This window comes from Cynocephalus volans, chromosome 5 (assembly GCF_027409185.1).
Source record: "Cynocephalus volans isolate mCynVol1 chromosome 5, mCynVol1.pri, whole genome shotgun sequence".
Classification (NCBI taxonomy): Eukaryota; Metazoa; Chordata; class Mammalia; order Dermoptera; family Cynocephalidae; genus Cynocephalus; species Cynocephalus volans.
The window spans coordinates 105,768,405-105,792,673 of record NC_084464.1 but is presented as its reverse complement, the minus strand read 5'-3'; positions in this window follow the sequence as shown (position 1 = coordinate 105,792,673).

The window sequence follows — 24,269 nt, the reverse complement described above, 5'->3', positions numbered from 1 at the left end:
CTGATGGAGTTTGGATGTTTTGTCCTTCCAGAACTCATGTGGAAATTTGATCCCCAATGTGGCAGTGTTGGAAACTGATTGAGTCATGGGGGTGGATCCCTCATGAATGGATTAATGCTCTCCCTAGGGGAGGAGGCGTCCTGAGTGAGTTCTCACTCTATTAGTTCATGCCAGAGTTGGTTGTTTAAAAGACCCTGGCACCTCCTCTCTCTCTCTCTGTCTTTTTCTTCCTCTCACCATGTGATCTGCTTGTACCCACCAGCTGTCTGCTGCTTTCCACCATGAGTAGAAGCAGCCTGAAGCCCATGCCAGATGTAGCTGTCCCAGAATTGTAAGCCAAATAAATCTGTGTTCTTTATAAATTACCCAGTCTCAGGCATTTCTGTTATAGCAACACAAAACAGACTAATACACTCCCCTTTTATTTATTTATTTTTTAAAAAAATATCTAATGATAAGTGAAAATGGAAACAAAACATTTCAAAACTTATGGGATGTAGGAAAAGCACTTTTAATTTCTAATTTTAAATTTATTTTTGACTCATTGTTTGTTTAGGTGTATATTGTTTAATATCCATGTATTTGTGAATTTCCAAAATTTTGCCTTTTATTGATTTCCAACTTCATTCCTTGGAGGTCATAAATGATACTTAATATAATCTCAATATTCTTAAATTTGTTAAGCCTTATTTCATGGACTAACATATTATCTATGCTAGAGAATGTTTCACTTGCACTTGAGAAGAATATGCATTCTGCTGCTGTTGGATGGAATGTTCCGTAAATGTTTGTTAGGTCCATATGGTCTACAGTGTGGTTCAAGATCATTATTTCCATATTGACTTACTATCTGGATAATCTGTCCATTATTGAAAATGGAGTACTGAAGCCTCCTATTATTATTGTATTGAAGTCTTTGTTGCCTTTCAGATTTATTAATATTTTCTTTATATATTTAAATGCTCCAATGTTGAGTACATATACATTAAAAATTGTTATTCATTATTTATGAATTGACCCTTTTATCATATTATGGTGACCTTCTTTGTCTCTTCTCACAGTGTTGACTTAAAGTCTATTTTGTATGATATAAGTGTAGCCACCTCTGCTCTTTTTCAGTTACCATTTGCCTGGAATATTTTTTTTTACATCGCTTTTACTCTATGTGTATCTTTAAGGCTAAAGTGAGTCTCTTGTAGGTAGTATATTGTTGAATCTTGTTTTGTTTTTTATTCATTTATGAAGCTATTTTGTGTCTTTTGATGGGAGAATTTAATCAATTTATACTTAAAATAATAATGTATAAGAACTTGCTACTGACATTTTGTTAATTTTTACTGACTATTCTGTAGTTTTTTTTTTTTCATTTCTCTCTTCCAATCTTGCTTTATTCCTTTGTGATTGTTGTTTTTAGTAGCAGCATGCTTTGATTTATTTCTCTTTATTTTGTGTATCTGCTAGAGGTATTTTCTTTGTGGTTACTATGAAGTGTACATAAACCATTTTAGATTTATCATGTTCTAATTTAAGCTGCAGTTAATGTAATTTAGTATGTTAACTTCAATTGCATACATGGACTCTGTAATTTTATTTCTCTCACCCACATTTTATGCTATTGATGTCATGCTTTTCATTTACTTACATTGTATATCCATTAACCAATTGTTTGCAGCTATTGTTGTTTTTAATACATCTGTCTTTTCACTCTTATACTATAATTATGACTGATTTACACACTACCTTTACAGTATTAGAATATTGTGAATTTGACATGTTTACATTTACAGTGAGATTTATACTTTCATATTTTCATTTTCTTACTAATTGTCTATTTGTTTCAACTTGAAGAACTACTTTTATCATTTTTTGTAAGTTTGGTATCTTGGTAATATACTCCCTCAGCTTTTGCTTGTCTTGGAATGTCTTTATCTCTTCTTCATTTCTGAACGACAGCTTTGCAGGGTATAGTATTCTCAGTTGGCAATGTATTTCTTTTAGCACTTTGAATATGTCACATTGCTTACTTCTGAATTGCATGGTTTCTGTTGACAAGTTTGCTGGTAGCCTTTGGAAGATATTTTATATGTGACAAATTTCTTCCCTCTTTCTGCTTTCAAGATTCTCTTTTTGTCTTCTTTGATGATTTAATTTTCATATGCCTGGAAAAATTCCTTTTTGGATTGATCTTGCTTGGGGTACCTTAAGCTCCCTGAATCTGTATGCACTTATACTGTTCAAGATTTGGAAAGTTTTCTGTCAGTATTTTAAAAAATAATCCTTCTGCTCCTTTGTCCTTTTTTTCTTCTTCAGTTACTCCCATTATTTATATATTTGTAATGTTGATGGTGCCCTATAGGTCCTTTATGCTTCCTATACTTTTTCAATCTTTGATGTTTTTGTTATACCACTAATTGGCTAACTTCAAATGGCCTGTCTTCAAGTTTGCTAATTCCTTCTTCTACACAGTCAAGACTGCTGTCAAAAATCTCTATTAAATTTTTCAGTTATGTCTTTAAATTCTTCATCTCCAGGATTTCTATTTTGTTCTTTATTATGGTTTTTATTTCTGTATTAAATTGCACATTTTGTTTATGCATTGTTTTTCTAATTTTATTTAGTTGGTTATCTTTATTTTCTTGTGTCTTATTGAACTTTCTTAAGATGATTATTTTGAATTTGTTTTCATGTAATTTGTATATCTCCATTTCTTTGGGGTATGTAATTTGAGTTTATGAATTTCCTCTGCTAGTGTCATGTTTGCCTGATTCTTTGTTATCCATGTAAACTTGTATAGATGTCTGTGAATTTGAGGGAGGAAGCTCTTCTTTCAGTCTTCCAGAGATGGGTTTTGTCAGTATAAAGTTTTTTCAGTCTCTGGGCTTATGGGATTGCCTTTGAGATCACAGTTGAGAGTTTAGATCTGGATCACATGGCTGATACTGGGTTTTCAGTGGAAACAACAGTTGGCTGGCCTATTTCCAGAGGCTGTAGTGGGTGTGAGTGTGGGTCCTATCTGGTCCCCAGGTAGAGTGAACTGTCTCCAAGTCCTTGGTTTGGAGGATTGATGCTGAAATTAAAGTTCACTTCACAGTTCACAGGCCATGGGTCTATTACCAGGTGAACTAATAAGTTTCTCCAGGTCTCTGGGAGAGCTCCTGTTGGATCATTGAATAGGTCCCTGGGCTGGCTGTGCTGCTTGGGTTCATGGCTGAGATGGGCTAGAACTCAGACACAGAATTGTTTCAGGTTCACAGCCAAGACCAAGATCTTCAGGCCTCTCTCTGGGCTAATGGATATGTGCATCTCCCATTGGGCTCCTGGGTGAGAGCTGGTCTTCTCTCAGACTGCGAGTGAGAAGGTTTGGAGCCTATTTATAGTGTCGTTTCAAGATCTGCAATGTAACCATGGCCAGGGCATCAGTCTGCTGGGGTATTATTCTGGACATGTCTCCCTTTGGGTACACAGAACTACTCTCAGTCTGCAGACAAGAGGGGCCAGGACTAAGATGTAGGGCTGTTTCAGGATATTCTGAGGGATAGAGGTTGGCAACCCTGCCACAGCACATGTCTCCCATCCTAATCTTGATTAGGTAGATCTGCTATAGGAGTGATGTTGTCAAAACCAACCTCATAGCAACGGAAGGCAAGTCTCCTGGTCATTCCCTATGTGGTCAGGATTGCTTGCTTACCACAGCTGTGAGAAACTAGAGATCACATTTAAGGCCATTTCTGGAACTATTGTGGAATGGTGGCTGGCAAGCCTGTCCAGGTGTATCTCCTGGGAGTTCCCTGTATGAATGGGGTGCCACTGGAGCTGAGGCAGAGAGGGACTTCAGGATCTGCTGTGGTATGAAGGCTGGCAAGCCTGTATTGATGGGACCATAGCTTAGAGGAGTTGGAGTTGAGTTACAGGTTAACTTTCACATCCACTGCTGAGACCAATGTTGATGGCCAGAAGAGCCTGTCTGCTGAGGCACTATTGTGTGTGACTCCTCCTGGACCCCTTCACAGATGGTTCTGGCAATAGGATCAAGGCCAAATGGAGTTATAGTCAAGCTATTCTGGGAATGGATCTGTTTTCAGGTTTGAACCTGAGAGCACAATTGGCAGGTCTGCCACCTGGGTCTGCACTCTCAGAATGACTCTCCTTGGTCTTGGGCTCTTATAGCTTCCTACCTGAATCCCAAGGAGACTTTTGTCTGTGGATGGTTGCAGAATTCTTGTTGTTGTGGGGCGATATGAGAAGGTGACTTTCTATTCACCATCCTGTTCATGCTACCGTGATCAGTGAAAATTTTAATCAATATGTTTTTGTGTATCACATAACTGAAATTCTGTTTATATAAACTAGTGATACCTGATAGCAGATATGTTTAATTTTACATGTACTTACATTTCTATATTTCTCATATCATATGATATCTTTATTTAATGAACTGTTTTTAAAGCAGTTTTAGATTCACAGCAAAACTTAGGTGAAGATACATAGGTTTCCCATATATCCATTGCCCCCACACATGCATGACATTCGCACCTCTCAACATCTCCCACTAGAGGGGTACATTTGTTATAACTGATGAACCTGCACTGACACATCATTATCACTCTACAGTAGGATTCACTCTTGGTGTTGTACATTGTCTAGGCTTGGAGAAATGTATAATATCATATATCTAACATTATAGCATCACATAGAGTAGTTTCACTGTCCGAGAAGTCCTCTGTATTCCACCTATTCACTCTTTTTCCCCACAACCTCTGGAAACTACTAGTCTTTTTACTTCATAGTTTTGCCTTTTCCAGAATGCCATATAGTTGGAATCACATAGTGTGTAGACTTTCAGATTGGCTTTGTTTATTTAATAATATGCATTTAAGTTTCCTCCATGTCTTTTCACAGCTTAATAGCTTATTTCTTTCCAGTCCTAAATAATATTCCATTGTCTAGATATAGCAAGGTATATTTATTCGTCCGTCTGCTGAGGAGCCTCTTGGTTGCTTCCAAATTTTGGCACTTATGAATGAAGTTGCTATAAATATCTGTATGCAGATTTTTGTGTGGAGATAAGTTTTCTACAATATATTTAAAAAATATATCACCAACTTCCATGTAAAACAATAGTTTTATGTGGTAAAATTTATTCCATATGTCAGAAAAAAAAATAATTTAACAAGCTTCTAAGTCATTTTCCAAGGACCCTCAGTTGCTAAGTGGATCATACAGACACTGAACTCGTAGTTTCTGACACCAAATATGGTCACTTGGCTTTCATCTGCTAACCATAAAAGTTTGTCATTTTATCAAATAATTTGCATGTAATAGTATATATACTTAGACATGTACTACACAAGTAAATAAAATATCATTTAAAACAAGTCTAAAATTTTAGTGACCTTTAGTGATTTTGCTTTTTTTACAATGACAAAATTACCTTTTTAAATATAGAAGTAAGAAATCATATCTTTTACTTCAATCTTTGTTTTATTCTTGGGCATAATATCTCTGGGATTTTATTTCATCATATTTGACCAACTGACAGTTTGCATCAATTCATTACTATTTAAATGGCAACTAGAAGCCTGTGGTGAAAAATAAACTCTTTTGTTTCTTTGTAATTTTTCTGCTTCTATTTAAAGATCTTTTAAGGTGAATGGTTAATATGGAACTGTACCACTACTTAGTATTTATTTGGTAATAGCATTAGAAGAATTCTGTCTCTACTAAAGTTCAGTTTCATTTAACAAAGTGCATATAGTACATACTGTTCAAACATCAGTACATTCTAATACACACTTTTGATACAGCATAGAAATCATACATTTTATACTGTAAACAGCTATTGTCTTCCAGAGATCCGAAGAATAAGTGTGATGTATTGAGAAGACTGTTTGTATCATTGGCACCCCCAAAGTGGATGATAAATGTACTCAGCTATATTTGTTATTAATGAATATTATTTTGCTGCTTAATATATTATGCTTTACCTGTGCTCTCAAATGGAAAACAGAAAAAAAATAATATCTTTTAAAAATTCTATCTTAATTTTTTTTTATTTTAAAGAAATGAATGACAGTATTGATGGGTTAAAAAAAGTGCCTGTTTCCAAGGTAACCTATTTAAGTTAATAGCACCCTTACAGAACTTCATGTTCAAAATATAATGTAAAAGTTTCGATCTGTAGTTCAGAAATGAAAGCCAAATTACTATATTTTAGGATTGATTTTAAAACGTATTTAAATTTTTAAAGTTTAGGCTAAGAATTTTAATTCAAATTAGGCAGTAATATTTCTTTCTCTGAGAAAAAAACAGTTTCCTGTGAAAATTCACATTGAGACAGAAATGCCAGTGCTTTCTCTCAGTAAATTCATTGTCTATACAACAAAATATGAAACAAGCATACAAAAATTCTCCAATAAAATATTCTGGTGGAGAACTTCTACTAACTCATTATCCTCAAAGATCATGTGTCTGTCTCTTATTCTCATGCATGCATTTATTAATTCCTTCATTTATTCTATCTATTTTTTAATTGTCCTTTTACATTTTAGTGGCAGAATCACAGAAATACTAAATGGATGGATCTTATGTTTCATCCCATGAATTCTAATTTAGAGTCTGAACTCTTAGCCTTTATCTTATGCTTCCCAGAATAGAGTGTAGAAGAGTGAATTATTGCAAGAATTTACAGAGAGGGTAGGAATAATCCAGTAGACTTGTTATTTTTCAAGACATCATTGCAGAGAAAGGCTTTAAAATTTATGAGGCACATAGTAATAAGACAAAAGCAGATAGGAAGATCAAGTAGATAAAAACAGCAGGCAATTAATTAAGACTATAGAATTGAAACTCTAGTAGACGTTTCCTAGCTATGAATACTTTCCAAGGGCAATGATGGCCAAAACTGAGCCTAAACTTATATATTATAGATTACATATATTTATATGTTAATAATATATAATATTATATATTAATACATACACATTAAATTTACCTTTAATAAGTTTATGTAAGCATGCATGTACATGTGCACATGTACATGCCTACATGTGGCTGAGTGTAACTGAGAGATGATTAATAAGGTCTCACTTATGTAATGACTGAGATATTCTCACAAAAAAAAACTTTTAATGTCAAATGCTCCAGTCAGTCATCATTAACAAGGAATTGGTCAAAATAAAATGTGTTAATTTGAAAGATTGTACCCCCAAAATATGTATAATCAATCATGCTTCAATAAAAAAATAAAATTATAAAAAAATCCAAAAATTTTGAATGAAACACATTGATCATATGTTCATTGAACTTATCCATAAGTTTTTGTCCTATATGGGAGGGATCTGTTTCATTACCTATTTGTAAGGAGTGAAAATAGGGTGGGATGAATAATTAGATATTTAATTCATTGGTGAGGGTGGTGGGACAAGGACTACTTCAAGCTTTAAAACTTAAGAATACTGAAATGGAAGAGATGTTATTTTGAAGATATATATGAGTCTCGAAATCACGAAGATGACATTTATATGACCTGTTCAAATTTTTTATTAGCTCTACATTGGCTTATCACCATATCCTAAACACAAAAACTTGGTTTGTGAGTAAAGTGAGAGTTCTTATGCCTCTCATTTTATTTCATTTTTTTCCCTTTTCTGACACTGATAGAAAACCACACATAATATTTCTTTTTTCTATGGCAAGTACTAGAGTGGAGAAATAGTCAGATTTGAATATCTGTTGAAATAGATACTACATATACTCTATTTAAATTATTAGCTAATCAAATTTGACTGTCTATCAATATTGAGGGATATATTTAACAATTCAAGTATGTGAAATACCCTAAACATCCAACTGTATATTTTGAGTTCTAAAAATTTACTTTTAATATTTTGAAATAATATGCAATATAATTAAGATGCATACTTCATTTTAATTTTGTTGAAATACTTACAAAATGCTAATATGAATCCCCTGTAACCAATTTAAACTAATTATCACCTTTATTATTCATTTATGTATTAATTATTAATAGATAGATAATCAGATGAACAAATACTTCAGACAGAAAAAGACATTGTTAAAATTGTCAGAATTTAATATTACATGAGTATACTAGCCTCTCTACTGAATAAAGCTTTTGGAAGGGAGGAAAGGGGATGTTTAGTGAATACTAAGCAAAGTACAATTAAAATATTTAAATATTAACAGTAATAATTACATTTGAAAATACATTTTAAAGCTCTGTATGACAAGAACTAATTTTACAAAATATTGGTTAATCTTAGTTATTTTAGATTATTTCTTCTTTTGGAATAAAATTAATTATGTTGATAAATTTAAAAAATTAACAATAGAATGTGTTGGTGAGGATATGGCACTGAAGCTCTTATACATTGCAGGTGGGATTGTAAAATACTACTACTTTTGAGAATTGTTTAGCTATTTCATATAATGTTAATTGTACACTTACAATATGATCTAGACATTTTAAAAAGAAAATTAACAATACTTTGTATGTTCCCACAAAGTCTTGTACAGAAAGTTCCTAACACCATAATTTATAATACCCCAAACTGCAAGCAACTCAAATGTCCATCAACAGATGAATGAAAAAAACAAATTGTGATACATCCATACAATGGAATACTACTCAGCAATAAAAATGAACTATAAATGCTGGCAGAAAGACAGACAAATCTTAAAAACATTATGTTCTGCTTGCCTGATATATAGAGAGAGATCCTAATGTCAGTGATTCTTTTGGTCCATTTAGGAAAGACTTTATTTCTTTATTTCTTTCTTTATTTATATTATCAATATACAATGTAGTTGATTTTTGTGTCCCTTTACCAATTCCTCCGCCCCCCCTCACCGAGACAAAGACTATATACTCATCTCTATAGATGCAGAAAAAGCATTTGACAAAATTCAACATTTGCTCATGATAAAGACTCTCTACAAGTTAGGTATAGATGGAAAGTATCTTAACATAATTAAAGCCATATGTGATAAGCCCACCGCCAATATCACACTGAATGGGAAAAAGCTGAAACATTTTCCCTTAAGAACAGGAACTAGACAAGGATGCCCACTCTCACTACTCCTATTCAACATAGTGTTGGAAGTACTAGCCAGAGCAATCAGAGAAGAGAAGGAAATAAAGGGCATCCAGATTGGAAAAGATGAAGTCAAACTGTCCCTATTTGCAGATGACATGAGCCTATATATCGAATAGCCTTAAGCCTCTACAAAAAAACTCTTGGAGTTGATAAATGATTTCAGCAAAGTTGCAGGATACAAAATCAAGACACAAAAATCAGTAGCATTTCTATACTCCGACAGTGAACATGCAGAAAAAGAAATCAAGAAAGCCTGCTCATTTACAATAGCCACCAAAAAAGTAAAATACTTAGGAATAAAGTTAACCAAGGATGTGAAAGATCTCTACAATGACAAGTACAAACCACTGTTGAGAGAAATTAAAGAGGACACAAGAAGATGGAAAGATATCTCACACTCTTGGATTAGAAGAATTAACATTGTGAAAATGTCCATACTACCCAAAGTGATCTACAGATTCAATGCAATCTCCATCAAAATTCCAATGACATTTTTCTCTGTAATGGAAAAAAAAAACTATCCAGACATTTATAAGGAATGTTTTAAGGTTTGGATTTCAGTGAGAAATTGCCCATTCCATTGAAGGCCAATTAGGAAAATATTTAAAACTTTTTTTATTAAAAAGTGAAACATCTCACAAAACTTCTTTCAAGAGATGATAGGGATATGCCATCATAATCTAGCCATTTGTTTATATTAAACCATCAATTAGATGCAAGGAATCCTCCACCTCATAATGAAAACTGGAGAAAATGTTACAAAATTTGACCAATTTAAATGTAACTGACACAACTTTATTAAGGCAGCCTTTATAGATATGTATGTCATAAGTAATCAAAAAATAATGAAAATAAAAAATACTTTAAAAGATAGAACAGGAGATCCAACAAATGTCTTTATTTATGACTCCAATAACAAATTTTAATGTATTAGGCAATCCTGGAAGGGTAGATAATTTTAATATGATTAAATTCTATAAGAAAAAACTTAAAAAATATTTTATAGATAAGCTGACACTCCATAGAAAATTTCCAAATGCATTTAATGTAGATATAATATGAAAAAACATCCTGTTTATGTATCTGTGTCCTGGCTTAAACTGTTTTTCATCTATCTGCTGGTCTCCTGATTGTTATTGCCAATACTTAAAAATAAATAGGAGTTTTAGTTCTTGATAGTTCTTCTATTTCTTATTCTCAGCCTATTATCCTAATACTTGCTTTGTAGGTTTATTATCATTATTTTCAGAAGCCAATTGTTATAGCAGACACAGCATTTTGGACTCAGGTGAGGAAAAGATTAACTGGAATACAGAAAAAGCTTTCATGTGGATAATCTGAGAGAAGGGTAGTATGGGAAGAGAAAACAAAGACAGGGCATTTAAATGTGATTGTGACAGTCATATTTAAAGTTATCCTGATTACTACAGTGCATTTCAACCACAGCAAAGATTTTTATTTGTTCAACACGTTTATCATAAAGAGCTTTGAGAAAGTTTGTTTATCCAAGGCAGTGCCTAAAAGTTTTGTTCAGCCTCAACATACTAGAGAAATGTATGAGAATTAAATTTAAGAGAGAAATTACATAGGTCTATTAGGAAAGCATATTTCAGCATAAACTGAGTATGAATTAAGTAAAAAGGGGCTTTATTTTCAGTATGGAAAAAATTCCAGAGGGTTTCTTTAGGTTTTAGGAAGTCAAGCAATAGTACACTCTGTTTGAACAAAACAAACTAGATGAAAAAAATAATAATAATTACTACTTTTAAGACTTTATGAGTAAATAGGTTGTATTCTCATTGTGTGAATGTGTCCCGCGTTCATAGCAGGTGACCTAAAGTGATGAAGTAAAATTGAAAAGGTGTTGTAGTAAGCTACGAATATAATAGAAGAGATGTACAAAGAAGTTAAATAAATGTGTGTCATTAATACAGAAAAGTGATGTGGGTGTCCTCTTGCTTAGAATGATGTTATGATAGCAGTAGCAGCAACAATTATAATCAAAATAATAACACTAATTAATACTTCTGAATCACTATGAGCCAGAATTTTTTGTTTTATACGCATTAAGTCTTTTTTTAAAAAGTTCTCAATACTCATAATCTATGAAGTAATGTTATCTCTAACCCATTTTAAAGATGAAGAAACACAGTCATAGGTATGTTGACTGACTTGCGTAAGATCTTAACAACAGCTTGAATTTACTAGAGCAATACTTTGAGTCCAGGAAGTTTGGTACCAGAGTCTCACTCTAATCACTATAATACATCAATTTCCAATCCTTGGCTCCACAAAGTCTTTAGGAGTTGTATTTGCTTTTTCGTTAGGTAGACTTTTCTAACTTAATGTTTTTTCTATGAGCAAATACTTCTTTCTCGTCGTCGTTTTCATGCAAGTTACATAGCCCTACATACATCTCTAATGGCTTTTACATATTTTTTCTAGTGCCTTTTAATGCAAGCTTGCCATGTGCATTCAGTTATTTAAGTCCATTCTACCACTTCAGACTTGTGTCCCAACACTTTCCTCTAAACATATGACACTCTAGTTATTCTGGGTGATTCTGTGTTCCAAGAAGTAACAAATATGATTACCCATCAGTCAGAACATTCATTTATAATATTCTTTTAACATATTATTCCGTTTTCCGTCTCGTTTATAATATATAACCTACTGTTTAACTTAACACACATTCCAAATTCCTGTAATTGTTTTTCTAAATATATGTGCAAGATTTAGTTATTCCTTCTGCGATCTAGCTTATCATATTGCCTATATCTTTTGTGTAGCACTTTTTTTTTCAGATTTTATCATAGTTTCATCTTTTATCTTTAAGTTCTTAAGAAATCAAATACCCTTGGAGTTTGGGACTTTGAAGCCATGGAACAAAGATAACAAAATCAAACAAACTGCCAGACCCTAAATGGTACCCTCTCTCAAGCTCTCTTCAGGGTCCCTCCCTCACTGCCCAGGGTTTGTGGGAAGAGGATGGCAAGAACAAATTGCCCTCTGATTCAACCCAACCCACAGTATTTTCCCGGGGATATGCTAGAATGGCCTAGTTCTACCTCTCAAGTGATAATAGCATGAATGAATTTTTTCCAAAGCCAGATAATATTATGCACTGATAGAGAAAATCTAGAGCTTATACTTACGGGGTTTTGGAGTTAGTAGCCTGAATGAAGCCAGAGGACTCCACAGTGTGAAAGTTAAGGGCCAAGGAAGCTGCACACTGATGTAATGAAAATATTTCTTCTTGCTTTATACATTCGATACTGTTTCAGTGAAAGTGCAGCAGGACTTTGTAGAACAACAACAACAAATCTAAAATGTGCATAAAAGATAAAATGCAAAAAATGGCCAAGAATGTACTAAAAAAGAAAAAATAGGAAATTGATATAATTAAATATAAAAACTGACAATATGACCTTGTCTAGGAAACAGATCAGAAGAAGTAAATAGAAAATATAGATTGTTATGTCCTCTTGCTAGATAGATTTCTTTATCATTATATAATGACCTTCTTTTTTTCTTTTTATGGTTTTTGGTCTAAAGTCTATTTAACATGATAAATAGATAAGTAGATTTTACACAATAAATAAGAATAGCTACTCCTGCTCATTTTTGATTTCCACTTGTGTGATATACCTTTTTCCACCCCTTCACTATTAGTCTGAGTGAGTCTTTACAGATGAGGTGATTTTCTTGTAGGCAACATATAGTTGGGTCTAGTTTTTTAATCCAGTTAGCCAGTCTATGTCTTTTGAGTGTGGAATTCAATCCATTTACATTTAGATTGTTATTGAAAGGTATTATCCTACTTCTGGCATTTTATTTATTTTCCTTTGGTTATTTCAAATAGCTTTTGTTCCTTTCTTTCCCTTTTATTGTTTGTCTTCGGTGTTCACTGTTTTTTTGAGTTGGTAAGATATAGTTTTTTTTCTCTTTCCTGTTTGCATATCTACTCTACCTGTGGGGTTTGTTCATGTGTATTCATGGTGTTCATTATCATTTTTGGATTCCAGATGCAGGATTTCTTGAAGAACTGGTCGTGTGGTGGTGTACTCCTGCAGTTTTTGCTTGTCTGGGAAATACACTATTTGTCCTTCATTTTTAAAGAAAATATGGGGTACAGTATTCTTGGCTGGCAGTTTTTTTCTTTTACTAGTTTGAATATATCATCCCATACTCTTCTGCCCTATAGGGTTTCGGCTGAGAAATCTGCTGTTAGTCTGATGGGGACTCCACTCCCTTAAAGGTGACATGATTGCTTTTCTCTGGCTGTTTCTAGGATTCTCTCTTTGTCTTTGACTTTTGCTAGTTTGACTATAATGTGTTTTGGAGAGGGTCTCTTTAGACTGAATCCATTTGAGTATCTTTAAGACTTGAATCTGAAAAGCAAGGAAATGGATTCTCCCCTACAGCCTCCAGAAAGGAATTCAGTCCCAATGACATCTTCACTTTAGCCAGTGAGACTCATGTCTGAAGTGTGACATATAGTATAAGTATAATAAATTTGTGTTGCTTCAGTCACTAAGGTTGTGGTAATTTCTTATAACAACAATACAAGAACTAATATTCCTGAAAATAGAAAGTTTCTAAGAAGGATACACCAAACTGTTAACTGTTGTTTTCTATGGAAGCTGGAATAATATTACAGAAAACATTAAAGGGTTCTGCCATTTATTTATTATCTGCATAATAAAGAGGAAACTAAGTCAAGTAGGAATAGCAAATATTAAAATATGATATCAAGGGCCAAGCCCGTGGCACACTCGGGAGAGTGCGGCGCTGGGAGCGCAGAGACGCTCCTGCCGTGGGTTCGGATCCTATATAGGAATGGCCGGTGCACTCACTGGCTGAGTGCCTGTCAAGAAAAAGACAAAAAAAAAAAAAAAAAAAGATATTAAAAAAAAATATGATATCAAAACAGCAAGTATAGTCACCAACAGGATTTAACTAATGTGCAATATAGATAGATAGAAATAAAGATAAAGATAATTATAGCAACAAATTGCTTTGTGTGACTGTGGGGGCTATCTAGACAAATTCAAAATCCACAAAGATGGGTGGAATTCTCAGCCCTGCACCAGCTGAACCTGCAGTTCACAGGCAGAATTTCTTCAGGGAAATCACAATTCTGCTTTTAATGCCTGTCAACTGATTAAATCAGGCCCACCCGGATTATCTAGGATAATTTCCTTTACTTAAAGTTACCCAATTTTAGACATTAATCACATCTGCAAAATGCCTTCATGCAATACCTAGATTCATGTTTTATTGAATATCTTGATAGTATAGGTTGGCCAACTTAGTATATGAAACTGACCATCACACTTGGGAATCTTGGGAAGGTATTAATACATTGGCATGTGGGAGGGACTTAAATCATTGGGGACCAGAGTGCAAACTGTTGCAGACAAACTCTAAGGTGACCCCTGATGCTCCTGGTCTTCTGATATATCTGTTACAATCCCCTCCCCCAAATGTGGGCAAGATGTGACTTGCTTCTAATCAATAGAAAATGGTGAAGGTGAAGGATGTCACTCCTAAGATTACATTACATAAGACTGGAATCATCCAATATTCAAATACTGCAAACTGATGTCTCATTGTTGCTTTAAACTTGGTTTCTCCTTTTCCTAATGACTTGGGAATTTCCTCTTATTTGCTAATATTCATCTTTCCACTTCTGAGTTACCTATCCATATTTTTTGTGTCTCTTGTGTTTCTGGCTTATGTATGAATTTCTCCAATCACCTTGATCTTAGTATTTGTTTTATGTATTACAAACACCATGTACAAGCTGCTATTTATCTGTTGATTTTTATTTATGCATTCTTCTTTTACAGATATCTCTGATTTTGGTGAATTAAATGCATTACATTTATTTATTTGCTTACTAATTTATATATTTAGCCCTCTCTTGGAGTCCTTTTTGAAATTTTTCATTCTGCTAGGCCATATGGATTCTAAATAATTATATAATAAATACTAACAGTTACATCATTTTACCTTTCATATATAGATATTTAGTATATGTGAATTTCTCATCTATATATGTTACAAAATTTTAAATTTTCATCCAGTTTTTTTGTATATAAAAGTTTTCTCTAATATTAGAAACAAAATATTACTTTGTTTATCTATTTAAAGTCAAGTCTGCAAAAACTGAGTGTATGGTCTCCAAGTTATCAATTCCATTTCATTGGCCATTTTTAAAATTCCTTATTCACTTATTTCTGTTAGTATGGTACCTCTTTAAAGCAAATAGAACAGGCCTCTCTCCCATCTTTACTCTTCGAAAAGATTTATTTAGCTTTTGTTTTTTAAGGGAATTTTTTTTAATTGACACATATTGATTATACATGTTTATGGGTTACAGAGTTATATTTCAATATGTGATTACAATGTGTGATGATCAAATTAGGGTAATTGGCATATTCATCATTGTAAAACTATTATCTCTTTGTAATGAGAACATTTGATTTTCTCTCTTCTAGTCATTTGAGAACATATGATAAATTATTAATTATAGATGCTTACCACTACTGTACAACACTAGAACTTATTTCTCTAATTTAGTTGCAATTTTGTACCCATCAACCATCACCCCCTCCCCTCTTCTCTCTTTCCCTTCCTAGCCTGTAGTAACCACAATTCTATTCTGTACATCTAAAAATTCAACTTATCATTATTATTTTAGCCCCCACATATGAGTGAGCACATGTGGTATTTATCTTTCTGTGCCTGATTAATCTCACTTAATGGTTTGTCTTCCAGGCTCATCAATGTTGCCACAAATGACAGGATTTTTTAAAATTTTTTTCATGGCTGAGTAGTATTCCATTGTGTATATATTCCACATTTTCTTATCACTTTTCTGTCAACTTCTTACAGATATTTATTATTTCATTGAAATTTTAAAATAATCTTGTAATTTCCAGTTCTTGCTAATTAAGTATTGGTTTATTTTGAACAACTGATTTAAGTTTGGTCATAGTTATGCATTATTTTTCATGTTTTCTGTTTTTCTCATATCAATATTACTATGTGATTGCATGATTGGATAAGAGATGGCATGATATGATAGCATTTATTTGATTTAATTTAAGAATTCTAATTTACTTGCAAAAATTATTGATAGTACTCTTAGCAAATATCTGTGGCTGTGTTTTCTTTATATGATCTGATTCATCAATTTATCCACTTGTTTTTATTACTTTCTAGATTTCATATGCACATGCACATTCACATGCACACATACCTCAATGATTGTGTCTTCTGAAAATATTGGTAGAGACTGGTTTGGGGCTTGTTTGCCAGGAGCTTTAGTCATTTTAATGGTTTGCATACTAAGTGCTCACATTAAAATTCTCATAACCTGTGGATAATATACACCCAAAATTCATACCTGTGCCTGGTATTGGTCTAGAAGTTTTTATTTTTAGCAGACCATTTAATTTTTTTTTCTTTTCCTTTTGTTTTCAGATTACTCAATTTTTCAATATTGATCCATAACTCTGGGCATTATGTTATTATTAATATATATTGTTTTAAGCCTCATTTCTATACATTTCCACCCATAATAAAGAAGCTGTTCAATTGTAACAAAAGTGGCAAATAGTAACCTGTTTCCTAAGCACTCCTGCTGTTCTGTTATGGGGTCTGCTTTATCTCCTCACAGTTCAGCATTGAAACTGTATCTGTGTGGTAGGGTCCTTTACAACTTTCCCCACCTATTTACTATGCCATTTACTGTATTTTAAAATACAAATTGTATACTATTATGAATTAATTCCTGGATCTGCTGTGAATTGTTTAAGTTTCCTTGTTATCTATCAGCTATTGTTCGAAGTTAGAGGTGTGAGGTTGAGGCTGTGCCTTGGCTCCATAGTGAATGAAATGCTCTCCCCTTTTTCTTCTGTCTTTCCTGGAAGTCAGCTATCAAGTACTTATAGCATTGATGTGGATGGTCTCTTTCTCTGGAAGGATCTGCATAAAAGCCATGATGCTTACCTTACTTACAGAGCTAAAATTGCTTGTGTGTTATTTTGCAGCTCTATGACTGTAATAAAAGTGCTGTTTTTCCTCTGTGATCTCTAACAAAATTCACAATTTCTCCCAAATCTGAACGAAGTTGTTTTAAGTGCTTTTTGCAGAAAGAGCCAATTTCTCACCGGGATTTGGACTAAAACCTATTTCTCCAATTTCATATTACCATTAAAATTGTGCATAATTATATTTCTGCCCAAAGTAGATAATACAGTATTCTTTTCTAAAATCATACTGAATTCTCCTACAAACTTCATGGATTTCTTGTGTGGAATCCTTATTTATTGTTTATGAAAATTATAACATTACAGAAAAAGATTGTTCTAATAAATTTGGGCTTAGAGCAACATGACAATATTTATAAAAGAAATTTCTGTTTCCTACTAGAAAAGAATATGTGATGATTATTTTTATTTGCTGTTGTTATTTACTGTATCACTGTAGTTTCAGGGAAAGAGTAAAAACAGACATACAAACAAATACGATCAATGATGAGACAGACATTGCATAAAATTGAATGTACATTAAAGCATAACTCTAGCAGATCACGTTAATTGTGTACTTATCATCTGCCATGTTCAATTACAAATCCTTTAGAGGTGTTGGCTCATTTAACTTTTAGAACAACTATATGAAGTAGGCACTGCTGATACAAATGAAGTAACTGAGGCATTGAGAAGGAAGTAATTTGTCCAACATCACACTTCTAGTAAGTGATGGGAGTAATATTTAAATGCAGAGCATTTATTTGCAGATTTTACCATGAAGTCATTACTTTCAGGGTGTTTGGAACTTAGAGGCAAAATAAAATCATGGTTGTTTTACATGTTAAAAGACACATGTTTTGTGGGTGTGCATGATAGGCTTGTGCCGGTCACAAAACTATCATTCCCTTGTTTCTACTGATTTCTTGTTTCCAGTGTTTCAATATTAGATGTCTCACGTAGTATAGATGCTTTCATTCCTTCATGCATATTCCAATTATCCTGCAGCTAGTCAGTGAAATAAAACTAATGGAGAATACTCCACCTAATTAGCAGTTTTTGCCCTGGTGCCATCCACAGCAAGTGTTGTTGCCATCGATTCTAAACTATAAATATTGAAAACTGTGATTATCTCCCAAGCAGTAATATATATTTAATATATATGTAAATGAACTCTGAGTAACTGTGTTGTGCTGAGCTTGTTTCTCTCCCTGGTGTGCGGTGGTGCTGGCTCTGATTATGAGCATCCCTAGGATGCCTAACTTGCCCCATTCTCACCCCCCAGTAATTCTGCTCACTAAAAATCTCTCCTTAATGTTTTCAAGAATTCTTAAAAGTATTCACAGGCATCAAAGGCATAAGAAGTCTTCCTGGGCTAGATATAATGTATCTCTTTCACTGTTCAGAAGCAAAGGAAAATAAGCAACATGGCTGTATTTTTCTTTTTACCTGTAGGATTTCTCCATATGTAGCAGCTAAGTCATACTGTAGCACATTGTTATTTGTACAAGGAGGAGAGACAATGGATCATTTATATCTGTGCTTCTAAATTAAATTAACAATACGAGAGAAAATTTTAACAATGCATCTTCCTCTTGATTCATTTGGAAAATTCTGATTCAGTAGGACAGGGATAGACTCATGGACACTTCACGATTCTTAGACATAATTTACCTGCTGCTAGGTATCTAAATCACTGAGGCCATTACCGTCCTTTATAGAGGACAAGCAGACTTACAATCTCAAATTTATTTCTAAGGCTAAGAAAGCCAACCAAATATTTCTTTGTTAAATACCTATAGTCAAATGATTATTTTTCATGCTGTAAAGTGAACTATTTCCTTCTTTATATTCCCTGTTTCTCTATTGCCAATAAATCCTTTTAATTGAGCATCTTCACTTATTCAAATGTACCTTCAGTTGAAAGGATTACTATACTCAGAGTTAGCCATGTCCTAATACATTAATTTTCTAGAACACAGGGCTTGAAAAATAAGGTCTATACTACATAAATGTATGCTTCTGTAAGTTGGAGAATGGAATTAATTAAATTTGCCAAAAACATTTTTTGGAACTAGTGGTCAGAGAAATACTTTCTCTACAAAATGACAAGATTATAATTTTAGTTCTACTGCTCAGATCTTTCCAGTTGTGTCAGGGTAACTTTGGCTAATATTCCTATTGTTTGAAAGGCAATCTTTAACTTCCTACTGTGTTATTTATCCTTTACAAAAAAAAAATGAGAGATGAATTATTGTCTTTTTTGTTTCCCCTGCTCATAGAGAGGGTCAGGTATAGAACAAGTATCTGCTTTAAAAAGATTGAATGACCAACTAGCTAAATCAATGTATAAGTTGATTGTTCACTTACTATAAGTGTGTTATTTGCTGTAAAAAGGAAACTATGTTCTGGAAAAAAGTAAGGATTCTAGAATAAAACTCTCTGACATGAAATTACTATGTTTTAAAGACAAATAGTGCCTCATATTTGTGAAATACTTATTTATTTCTTGGAACAGAGTGAATAATTTGTAACTGTATCATGCTTTTCTTTTAAATGCTTGTTTGAGTAATTTATTTGGGCCAGCTAGATTTGATATTGAGTGACATGCTTTCAATTCAAAGGTACTCACTTCCTATGTGGTTAAAAAGCATTATCGCATACCTGAATGCTATATCAGAATATAATGTTCACAATAATAAATGATGTACTCTGAAAAGTCTAAGATAATAGTAAATGAAGATAATACTTCTTAAAAGAGCAAAATCCAAAGTTTAAGTCAGTATGTTATTGCTGGTGGTTTAGTAAAATAAGTTTTTCCATATTGCTGAGAAGTACCTTAGCCATGATTAAACTATGATACCTCACTCTTTCAGCATGACATGAAAGATACTTTGCCATATGGCCCCAACCTATATCCTGCCTCTTCTCCACCTTACCTCTCAGTACACACAAACATATTCTGGCACGTGAACACCCTCCCACCTCTGAACATACCTGTTGGTTTCCATGACTTTGTCCAGCATATTCTGTGTTTGAAAATTTGTAACCATTTACACCTACTTGGTAAAACACAACTGACTCTTCAGAACCCACCTCAAGCATCAATGGTAGCCTTAATTTGATAATTTTTTACTGAATCATACTTTTTCTTTTTCTATAGTAATTTTTTAAATGAGACTCATGTAAATAATCATATTTCATTCACAATATATGATTTAAACATCTTTTACATTAAACAGTAGGCTACTCACTCCTCAATGGCATAAAATCTTCATACTTAATCTTCTAGTACTTAGTATGTTATTTTTCACAAAGTAGGTTCTAAATATATGTGCTGTGAATGAGTTTGAGAATAGAAGAAAGTCACCCAGGATTTATTTTCTACAAGGAAAAAAAAATAATTTCTAAAAATGTAAAAATATTAATTAATATTCTATGGTTACTTAATCTCTCTAAATATAAAGATATTTAAAACCATTTTAAAAAACTGGACCAGCAATCATGAAACATACGTTCCAGTTCCTGATTTACTAGTAAGTAACTGTCTTCTCTGGCCACTTGCTTCAGTATTAAATTGAGAGATTACACTTGATGTCTCTGCCATTTCTGTCATCACAGAAACTTACGTATATCACTGGAGCTCTCTTTAAAGATGAGTGAGGGGTTGATTCAAATTGCCTCCATATTCCACACTTTCTAGTTAGCTATGGATGTTTCATTTATTATTGCTACATAACAAACTACTCAGAAACTTAGTGACTTTGAACAACTTTTATTTTGCCCATGATTTTGTAGGTCAAGGATTTAGGAAGGTATCAGTTGAGGAATTCTCAACTGGGTCCCATGAAGCTAAAGTCAGATGTTGTCTGGGGGATGTAGTTACCTGAAGGGTCAAGTGGTTGATCATCTAAGATGTTCACTCACATGACTGTCAGCTGAGAGTTAGCCTGGCTTGTTAACTGACCCGAATGGCTAAATATGGCCTCTCCAGCATGAGCATCTCAGAGTAGTAGAATTTCTTACATGACAACAGAGTGCACTAAAAGCAAGTAACCTATCTGATAAGGCTAAAGTTCCTTCGGCTATTATGGAATAGCCTTGAAAGTCTTGCAGTTTCATACCACATTCTTTAAGTTACAAGTAACTCATGTACTTGTCTACTTTCAAGGAAGCAAATTAGACTCCATGTCTTGAAGGGACAGTAAAAGTTTCTTGAAGAACTGTGGGACCAAGGTATTGTTACAGAACTCTTTCATTTTATTTATTTATTTTTTTGCTGCTGGCTGGTATGGGGATATAAACGCTTGGCCTTGGTGTTATAAGGTTGCTCTCTAACCAACTGAGATGACCAGCCAGCCCAATATGGCCCTCTTTTAAAAAACAAGATTGATCACATTATAGATATTGATTTTGAATGTTTTTTAAACTCAAAATAAAATGCTAAAATTAAAATTTGATCTTTTTTTATTATCAAAAGATGGTATTGAAAATTATTTTGGCATGCGTAATGACTTCAGATAAAAAATAAAAAGTCTGAAACATAGTACAGGTCCCTGACAAGTACCCAAGCATTTAATAAACTGACACCATGTCACTGTTATAATAAATACCAGATATCAGTCAATGGTTATAACTTTGAAAAACAAGAGAAAGTTACATGCAACAATCACTATTATCAAATATGATATTAATATATTTTATATATAAGGGACATATAAAATGCCACATAGTTTTTCTCACTTATTAACTTTTTCTTCCAAATTAGTATATTGGGAAGAGAATAATTTATTTCAAGGGGAGGTTTGTAAATATTTCACTGAGGGTAAAAAATGGTCATTATAGAGTTACTCTTATTATAAAACTCGTGTAGTGATTAAAAAACATAAATATTCTACAAATCAAATTTTTTCTTTATTATTTTAGCCAATATATATTTTTCAGTATTTATTCCAAAATGCCTTGTACTCATTTATCTTTACCTTTTACTCTAGTATAATTTAGTCATTTTCCAAATAAAACATTTTGCTGATTTTATTCACAAAAATTTTCTTTCAGAATGTTGGCCAGATTTTCACTTGTCTTTTTCTTATTTTATAAACCTCTTGCCAGTGACCTAATATATATTCTTGTATATGTTTATTTATTTATCTTTTCATAATGACCTCAAATTAGAAACAATCCAGTTATCAAAGAAATGTAAAAACATATTGAACTATCTACTTTAAAGGTATTTATTTTATTGTATGTAAATTATATTCCAATAACTTTAATTTAAAAAACTCTTTCTAAGTCTTAATAGAGGTACCATCACCAGAAAGCTAACCAGATTTAGATTAGAAATTTTTGGTACACTTGAATTAAATAGATAGAAGATTAACTTAATAGTAGTAGAAATGAGAAATTGTGGAGTGATAGTGGTGCAGTGTCTACCCCACTGCAGAGAATTTGTCAGGCCTGTAAATAGGAAGACTTAGACTAAAATAAATGAGATGAGGATGTTCTTATTTCATATTTGAAGTAAATAGGATATAGAATGATTTTTTAAATTAAATGCACTTGAATTTATCCACCTAAGATCAACAATATTAACATTTTTAGTGATCTTATTTTTTACATGTTCTTGTGTACATAAACATATGCATAATTTTACATAAGTAAATTTCTACTGCAATTCAATTTTAAAATCATGGGTATGCTTGTTCTTTTGAAAGCATTTGTTTTATTTTTTTAAAATATCTTTTCCTTTTTTCTACCAAGAAACTAACATTAAAAATCTTACATAATGTTTTAGATTTGTGCAAATATAAACACATTTACATTTGATTCTGTTGTCACTTATTTTACCTAATTAAATTATATTAAAAACATGTTTCTTCATTTTTCTTTTCCTACTAAATGTTGTTTGAAAGCGGTTCTATTTCAGTGGATATATGTTAAATGTATCCATTTCTGTGGCTGCATAATGAAATATAGAATGGAAGATCACATATAATCATCTCCCCTACAACGAGCATTTGATATATGCACAAACATATCTTAAAAATCTAAATAATAACACATAAAGCTATTTTAAACTTAGATAAGATCCCTGGGTTAAAGTATGATTTATTTGGAATCAATCTGATGACTAGTATTTTCAGAATACTCAAAAACTTTTCACAGGTATCATCTAGTTTTTGTTTGTTTCTTTTACTCAGCAGTCTGAGTAAATGTAATATTGAAATAGGACAAAGGTAAATTATGACAGTAATATTTTATTACCTAAAAGCCCTTTGTATTTTCTTAGATATTTTTATAATACCACCTGCTATTAATAGATGTTGCTCAATTGTAAGTACCATGAAAAGTGAGGAGAGGAAGAGGAGGAAGAGGAGGATAAAGGGAGGAGAACGAGGGGTAACACATGTAACGTGGCTGGAGAAATGATGCTCTTTTATGAAGAGACCTGTACTTGGGCAGAAATTCTGTAAACCATACCAGCAAATAGACAACACTAAGGTTTTAATATGAAGACCTGCTTTAAAAAAAAAAGAAAGAAAGGCTTCTATTTGTCAGTCAAAAAAAAATTTGCTAGTGGAAGGAGTAATGCCACTTGGTCTGCATTGGAATTGTCTGAACCCTCACGTCAATGTTGCTGATTCATTAAAAACACAGTCAAAGTTGTTACTTGACATCTTGTAGGTGAAATAATTCTTTGAATTTCAGTTTTTAGTAAAATGCTTTTGCCATTGAATGACATTCACTGTCCAGTAATTATACGAGAGAATATCTTCTTTGTGTGGGATTTTGCAACAAGAAAGGTTTGATGGAAAAAAGTAAACTTAGTAGAAATTAAAATACGTGAAATATTAAATCCAGTGGAACAGAGGATCTAGCTTTTCACTGTGAACATCCATCCCTCTTCAACCTCCATACTTACTGAACTTAATTACCCACCTATGAAAATTGGAGTATAGCATAAGATAGCCACTGCTCTAGCAAATTTCTGAATATGTAAAAGTAAGAGGTAAAATGGTGTGTGCTGAGCTCATAGGATAGGGTTAAAGTTGGTTAGAAAAAAGAGAGTGAGTATATAGAATTCTGTGGCTTTTTGAGAATGGGTTATTTAAAA